Here is an 8396-nt window from a genome sequence, read left to right as displayed (position 1 = left end):
TCCCCTCCCCTCCCCTTGACTCTCCCCTTCATCTCTCTTTTAGTTTCATCATTATTTTGCTGCATGGTTCACCGTAGGGGCACTTGGATCACCATGTGAACACTGGCTCACCATGAGGGCACACCTTTTACCAGGAAGCCCCAGGGATTGAACCTGGGGCCTCCCATATGGTAGACAGAAGCCCATTCACTTGAGCCACTTTCACTTCTGCCAGCAACTTTTAACATGATCTTTATCACAATTACAATTGAGTTCACAAATACCTTTTAAAGGCTCATGGGCAAGGCATAATGCTTGGTACAGTATCAGAAAGCCATAAGAGAGATACACATCCAGCAGCCTAAACATCTAGTAAGTTATCAAATATATTTTGTGCAAATAAAAGATGTTTGCCAATTCAAAAACTGACATCAATTGAGTCAATACTAGATAGAAGTTGACTTTATTTTGGTTGCCCTACATATTTTACCTACTTTTTCAGCAACCTCCATGTTGTAGAGAGCATGATTGACAGATTTTAGCGGATCCATTTCCCTGCAATGATAGCATTTGTATATGGGACACAAACTTCTCTCTGGGTAGTCTGCCTGTGCAGGGAAGGCAGAGAAGCTGGTTTCAGTTCTTCAGTGCCCTGCGTGGTAGGAGGTGGGAACCTGGACAAAGCAGCTTGAAGCTATGCCTTCCACGTCTTGCTGCACAGAGGGCTTTATGTAATTAGCCCCTGGAGATTATTCTAATAGGCTTAGTGATAGAGGATGGAAGCCCAAAGAAGGAAAAGAATGGTTTGGTTGGTGGTGGGGCTCACAGAAACAGTCCTGGCAGCAAATCTAATATCTAAGCCCATGATAAGGAAACCTGCCAGGCACCAACATAAAATATTTGTAAGATGGGAACTAGATTTGGCCCAACAGATAGAGCATCTGTCTCCCACATGGGAAGTCCAAGGTTCAAACCCGGGCCTCCTGACCTGTGTAATGAGCTGGCCCATGCAGTGCTGATGCGTGCAAGGAGTGCCCTGCCATACAGGGGTCTCTCCCACGTAGGAGAGCCCCACGCACAAGTAGTGCACCGTCTTAGGAGAGCTACCCAGCATGAAAAAAGTGCTGTCTCCCCAGGAGTGGCACTGCACACATGGAGACCTGATGCAGCAAGATGACGCAACAGAAAGAGATACAAATTCTAGGTGCCACTGACAAGAATACAAACCGACACAGAAGAATACACAGCAAATGGACACAGAGAGCAGACAACTGGGGGGTGGGGGTGGGGGAGGGGGGAGAAGGGGAGAGAAATCAAGATAAAGAAAGAAAGAAAGAAAGAAATGAAGTATATTTGGAATTAAAAAAAAAAAACACTCTAAGAAATCAAAAGCATCCAACCATGATAGTTACAATCATAAGAAAAGGATGGCCTGTGCTGAAATGCAATTTGAGGGTTGGCCTAATTTCCTTTGTGGGAAAATTAGAATAATTTATGAGCAGAATTCCTTTGTAATTCTGAAAAATGAGCTCCTATAGTCATTCTTCACTACAAGACTGGGCCACACACAGCTCAAGGTCAGGTCCATCTTTACAAGAAAAAGAAATTCCTGGGTTCCCACTTTTACAAGTGAAGTGGAAACAGTATCTGGAGGACGTAACCTAGAAAGGACAGGTTGTCTAACTGGAAGAAAAGAAAGAGTAGGGAGACCAGAGGCCTGAATTGCACCTGTCTTTTTTACTACCATCTAGATATCAGAGCATTAGAAAAATCCTTCCTCTTTCCTTTTTTGAAATGACTGTCAAGAAGTTCACAGCTAAACCAGTGCATGATCCTAGAATTCACTCTGGACATTAAAAAAAGAAGCTAAAATTACTTATTGAAACAATAAAATTGCTATCTAATGTTGAAAAAAAAAAAAAAAAAAAAAAGAAGTTCACAGCTACTTCTGAACATTTTCTCATCAGACACAAGCAGAATATGATAATATTCCTGGTTCCTGGGGTTGACAAAAAAAAAAGGGGGGGGGGGGGGCGGGGCGCTACTGTAGGTCCAGAGACTACTGTCTCAGGACTGTGGGGAATTGGCATCTAAGGAATATCTGTGTATTCTACCAGTGGTGCCCACATTTATATTTATATATGTATCTTATTTTGTGTATTTATCAAGTGCCAGGCACTATGATTTCACCTTTGTAAACTCAGCGATAAGAATAATACCTACTTGTTGGCAGGGTGGGGAACCCAGCTCTCCAGAGGAGTAAATGAAATCGCTTCAGGTAAAGCTCTTAGCTAGCGCCTCGCACCTAATAGGCAGACATTACCTGCTGGCTTTGCTATATTATTTTTTCCCATTTAATGCTCACAGCAGCCTCATGAAATGGCTTCTACTACTACTCCCATTTGGAGGGATAAGAAAACCAGAGCTTGGAAGGAGTGAAGCGCTGGCCACACCCACAGAGATAGAAGAGGCAAAGCTGAGACTGGGAGGGGTCGCTGGCTCAAAACCTTTTGTCGCAAGCCTTTATTCTCTAAGCGTCCCGCGAAACCCATGTCAGCCACGCGGTCAAACGCAGGGCTCATTTATGCAGATCCGGGGGTCTCCAGTACCGGCCTCCGTGTGCTCCGCGTCGCTCAGTTCGGGGGCGTAAAAGAGAGAGGATGCGGGCGGCCCCACAGCCGGTTCTCTGGTTCGAGGTTTTGGGGAAGGGGCTGGAGGGCACGGGGCAGGGTGGCGCCGCGAAGCCTGCCACGGGAAGGTCAGGGTAGCGCGACATCATCTGCTCCTTCACCAGCCTCCTGGGAAGCGTCAGGACCGCCCGCATCATTCTCTGGAGGAACAAAGTGGGCGGTTTGCTGATTTCATTGCTTACACCCCAGCCTGAAATGCAGTGGCCTTTTACCCAGACCAGCACCGGCTCTGTGTGTTAAACCGAATTAAAAATTTTTATTTTATTTTATTTTATTTTATTTTATTTATTACTATTTTTTAACTTTAAAAGGAAGCTCTGCAGCCGGGGCCCCCTTTCCAGGGCCGCTGTGCCCCGGGATTCCCGCAGCGGAGGGTCGACTCTCTGGCTTGGGCTGTGAGACCCACCGGGTGAGTCTGAGCGCTGCAGGTTCTCGAATTTGCGGCGACCAGGGCAGGAAAGGCCGTCTCGGAGACGCTGAGACCGACCGGCCGCTGGTCCTGTCCCATTTCCTGCGCTGATTGTCCCATGGGCGGCCTGGGACCCGGATCCTTCTGCGGAAGACGAGTTTCGCCGCTGGTCTTCGCTTGGAGCTACAATTAAGCTGCGAAGAGCAGAAAAGATCCGAAATACAGAAGGTACGTCGCTTTTAAAAGTTTTTTTTTAATACAGTCATGTTTGAGTCTTTATGAAAACACACGTGCAGTTACACCCACTCATTTAAGAAAAAGTACAAGTAATTCTTTATTGGTTGCCAAAGGGACACTTTCTGGTGGTGGTGGACATAGTCTCTCTTGCTTGGGGTGGTGATGACACAGGTGAATTAAGCTTTCAAAACTGAGGTCAAGGGAAGTGGTTTGGCTCAACTAATAGAGCTTCCACCTACCACATGGATAGTGCAGGGTTCAAACCCAGGGCTCCTGACCTGTGTGGCGCTGTCCCACGCTCAGTGCTGATGCACATAAGGAGTGCCCTGCCATGCAGGGGTGTCTCCTGTGTAAGGGAGCCCCACATGCAAGGAGTGCACCCTGCAAGGTGAGCCACCCAGCACAAAAAAAGTGCTGCCTGCCCAAGAATGGCGCTGCACACACAAAGAGTTGACACAGCAAGATTACACAACAAAATGAGACACAGATTCCAGGTGCTGCTGAGATGCAAGGGACACAGAACACACAGTGAATGGACACAGAGAGTAGACAGTGGGAGGCCGAGATAGAAAAAAAAATCTTAAAAGAAACAACAACAAAACTGAGGGCAACTCTACACTGAAGAGGCTGTGTATTATATGGAATTGTATGTCAGTTGAAAAGGACAGAAAATGTCAATTGCCTGCATATGAAAGTTAGCGTGCATACGTAAAAGCCCATTCAGGCAGCTTCAGGTGTACGTGTTTATAGCCAAGCTTCTTTGGGGAGTTACCTGCTCATCCCAGCTCTGCACAGCCAGGACAGGAAGTGAAAATGCAGCTGCCACCACTCGGGGCCAGGCTGCACGTCCCAAGAAAAGCCGGGGGGAGGGGGGGTGTGGGGCCTGTGGGTAGGCGCGGCCTGACCCGGCCCCACCATGAGCCACTGGAACAGCTCCGACATCCAGGTCCTCTGCTGCTCAGGCCAGCTGTTCCTGCAGTCCCTCTGGGACCACTCGAGAAGCCAAGACACCTTCCTGCAGTCGCCCTTCTTCCTGGTCATTTTTTTAAATGGGCATTTATTTTTTTATTTTTATTTTTTAAGATACATAGATCACAAAAAATTTGACATTAAAAATATAAGAGGTTCCCACCCCCACCCCCACCCTACTCCTCCCATCGCAACAACCTCCTCCATCATTGTGGCACACTCATCGCACTCGGCAAACACATCCTGGAGCACTGCTGCATCACACAGATAATAGTTTACCCTGTAGTTCACACTCTCCCCCAATACATTCAGTGGGTTATGACAGGATATATAAAGTCCAGCATAGACCCTGCAATGTCATTTAGGACAGCTGAAAGTCACAAAAATGCCCCCACATCACATCTCTTCTTCCCTTTCCCTGCCCTTAGCCACTACTGTGGCCACTTTCTCCACCTCAAAGCTACGAATTCTTTAATTACTAGTCACAATAGTTTTATAGTAGAATGTCAGTAAGGTCACTCTAATCCATATTTTATTCCTCCATTCTGTGGACCCTGGGATGGTGATGTCCACTCCATCATCACCTACGTGGGCTTCTGCCTGCCGTTCGTGCTGCGGGACGCCGTGTGCCCCTGGGTGCCCGCGCTGCGGCGCTACAAGGTCCACCCCGACTTCTCGCTGTCGGCGCGGCAGCTGCTGCCTTGCCTGGGGCAGACGCTCTAGCAGCACGCGGTGTTCGTGCTGCCCGCGACGCTGCTGCTCTGGGCCCGCAGCCCCCCAGCCTGCCCGCCGACGCCCCCGCGGTGCTGGAGCTGACGCGCCACGTCATGGTCTGCCTGCTGCTCTTCCACGCCGAGTTCTTCGTGTGGCACCTGCTGCGTCACAAGGTGGCCTGGCTGCACCACACCTTCCACAAGGTGCACCACCAGAACGTGTCCTCTTTCGCGCTGGCCACGCAGGACATGGGCGTGGGGGAGCTGTTTTCCCTGGGCTTGTTCGACATGGTGAACGTGGTGCTGCTCGGGTGCCACCCGCTCACTGTCCTGGTGTTCCACGTGCTCAACATCTGGCTGTCCGTGGAGGACCACTCGGGCTACGACTTCCCCTGGTCCACGCACAGACTGGTGCCTGTCGGGTGGTACGGGGGCGGAGCGCACCACGACCTGTATCCCTCCCGCTTTAACTGCAACTTCGCACCTTCCTTCACACACTGGGACAAAATGCTGGGGACGCTGCAGTCTGCTTACGCCAAGTAGCTGCGTGCCTGGCAGGGGTGGTGCCCTCTCAGACCCGGGATGGCTGTGCATTTCACTCTTGCATCAGGAGAAGAACACTAAGCTGTGTCTCTTTTTATGCATCAAAGAAGCACAGGCACTTCTTAACTGATGGAAAATGTTGTAGATAAAATCAGATCTATTTTGCTACCTGGCAGTCAACTTATATTATGTTTGTCTATCAATGCAGTTGTATTCTAGGTGTCGAATTCTAGCTCATTTCAGTAGCTTTTATTCCTAGATAAGAGATAATTGTCACTGGCATATTTACATCATCTCTAAAATGCTTTGTTTGTAGAACAAGGAATGACCTAGGTTTGAAAGTGTCCTAGAATCAGACTGAGAGAACAGATTTTAACAGAGGATCTGGCCTCTGACTTTATAAACTGTGAAATATGTTCCTGCTGGACAGTGACCAAGATTATAGTGATTTTTTCTATTTTTTCATAGAGACATATATTTATATGAAATAAATGTTATTTGTGCTTCAGCAAAACATGAAGAAAACAAGCACTGGCTCTTGTTTCGCCAACATTTTGACTGATAAAAAGTACAGAAGGAAGAGGGAGATGGCGTGGGGTGTCCTTCAGAGCCGAGAGCAGCTGTCTATGGGGGTTGGGTTTCGTGTGGGTGGTTGTAGGCCTGGGTTGTCTGTTTTGGTCTAAAGATTTCACAGAGGGAAAAACAGTAAGTATTTGTATTTCCTATTGCTCTGAACGCTTTTCAACTGATTTCTGCCTAAGGGGCAACTGGTAAACTTGATCTGGAAAGTTTTACAAAGAGACAAACACTGGGCAGACATCTGATTGTTTTGTCTGGGTGGAAGGATCATGTTCTGGGGAGGTGAAGAGAATTAGAAAAGCACCGTGCTTTGCAAAACAGACAAGTCAAATGTGTGCATTAGAGTGGTCAGCCTCTTTTCATGAAGCCAGCATCCTTGGGTAATGCAAACAATCACTGAATTCAGTGGGTCTGCAATCCAGGATTTTTGTAATTTTCAACTTTCATAATTAAGACATCATTCAAAATGCATATCTCTCTTTTAGAGAAAGGAGAGCAAATGATGTAGTGAAATTTGGCCCCAGATCTCTGATTCCTCGTCTGTTAAAGATGGTTCCAAGATGTTTTCATGGATTACTCTTGATTGTAAATATCTCTATTACAGAGCACACATGTGTCACACAGCACACAGTACATCTGACTGCTGCCTAATTGTTCTCACTTCGACATATGAATGTAGCTTATTTTGTGGAAAGTTGGAAGTTAAGAAAGAAAAGTGTAAATAAGACTGGTTTGTAGCTCAGCTTATTCCGTATGATCGAAACTATCTTGTTTCAAGGTGAAGAAGTCCATGTAAAATCCTGGTCTCCACAGTCTGCCATTGAGTCTCCTTAGAAATATGTTTAGTCCCTACAGGTGGTTGTTGGAAGTCAGCCAGACTACCCAGCTTCTCCCCTGATTTCCTCACACCCCTCTGGATGTGCTCCCTGGCTTCTGTGCTTGAGGTCACCTCCTCATTTGTTAGCACAGGACCATGCTGGTACCTAAAGATTTCATGCATTGATGGTGTGAGAGTGAAATCCACAGACATAGGAAGTGAGCTCAGAGGGGTCGGTGCTATATTGGAGGCAGTATGTCAATATGAGCAGCCTGCCCCCTGCAGAACCAAGAGGTGCCGAATATATGGAAAGTGCAGCTATTAGTCATTTTGAGCAGATCCAGGAACCTTGAAACTGCCCTTTTAAGCTTGGCTAATGAGGGTTTTTCACAGCTTACCTTCAGAGACTTTTTCAAAAATGTGTCATACTGCCTCACTGTAAAAGGGATTTTTGGATTTGTGGCAGATTGTCCACATGGACAGTATTTGTTTCTCAAAATCACTTCTTATCAGTTTGTAATGCTTTGGGAGGGTGGGAGTGAGAGAGGAGAGGATGAACAATTTTTCACATATTTGAATCCTAACAATAACAATCAGAACAACAAAATAATAATAATGAGTAAGTTGAGTTAGTTTTTCCATATTATAAAATACTGGGTGTTGGAGCCAGTTACTGAATTTAGTTCTCATGGTGTCCTTTACACTTCTCTTATGGTCATCACAGCAGTGAGAAAGATGCATGCCCTGCAACACTTGTTCCCTCCTAAGCCACTGAACCTCAAACACGGCAACCCTGTGGCCCAACTGCTCTGATGTAGCTGTCCCTGGATTCACAGCCTCTGCCTGTGCAGTGGAGAAAGCCAGGAAACAAGGCCGTGGCCAGTCTAGGCAGGAGCTGGCCAACCAGGGAGGCAGGTCTAAGACTCTTTTTTCTTGCATCCCTCACTGCAGATTGATGAAGAGAAGAGGTGTTCACAAGTCAGATCGCCTAGGTGGGAATCTTAGCTTTAGGAATTTAGTAGTTGTGTGACTTTGGGCAAGTTACTTACACATTGTGCCCCAGTTTCCTCATGTATAGAATGTGGATAATCAAAGAACCTATCTGACAGGGTTGTCGTGCAGGTTTTTAAGTTACTTTATATAAAATGCTAGGTTGGTTGAAGACGTGGCTCTATTTGTCTTCACTATGATTGTTGCTTCATGATGTGAGCACCAGCCTGCAGTTCAGAAATCTAACCTCCTGTCCTCAATTCTGAGTGCTCCCATATAACTAGTGTGATGGTTGATTTCATGAGTCAACTTGGATAGATAATGGTTTCCAATTGTTTGGTCAAGCACTGGCCTGTTTGCTAATGTGAAGGTGCTTTATAGATGGGATTTGCCTCTACAATCAGTTGATTGCGTCTACGATCTACAATGGAGATTGCTCTTAGCAATATGAGTATTCAATTCAATTAGTT

General features: G+C 46.7%; 1 pseudogene; it reads left to right on the top strand.

Annotated features, from left to right (window-relative positions):
- The first annotated feature begins 2035 nt into the window (after positions 1 to 2035).
- Positions 2036 to 6068, top strand: LOC131278728 (cholesterol 25-hydroxylase-like; annotated as a pseudogene).
- Positions 6069 to 8396: the final 2328 nt, after the last annotated feature.

The sequence above is a fragment of the Dasypus novemcinctus genome, chromosome 6 (genome assembly GCF_030445035.2).
Source record: "Dasypus novemcinctus isolate mDasNov1 chromosome 6, mDasNov1.1.hap2, whole genome shotgun sequence".
Taxonomy (NCBI): Eukaryota; Metazoa; Chordata; class Mammalia; order Cingulata; family Dasypodidae; genus Dasypus; species Dasypus novemcinctus.
Note: the sequence above shows the minus strand (reverse complement) of the source record. Positions and strands in the feature narration are given on the sequence as shown.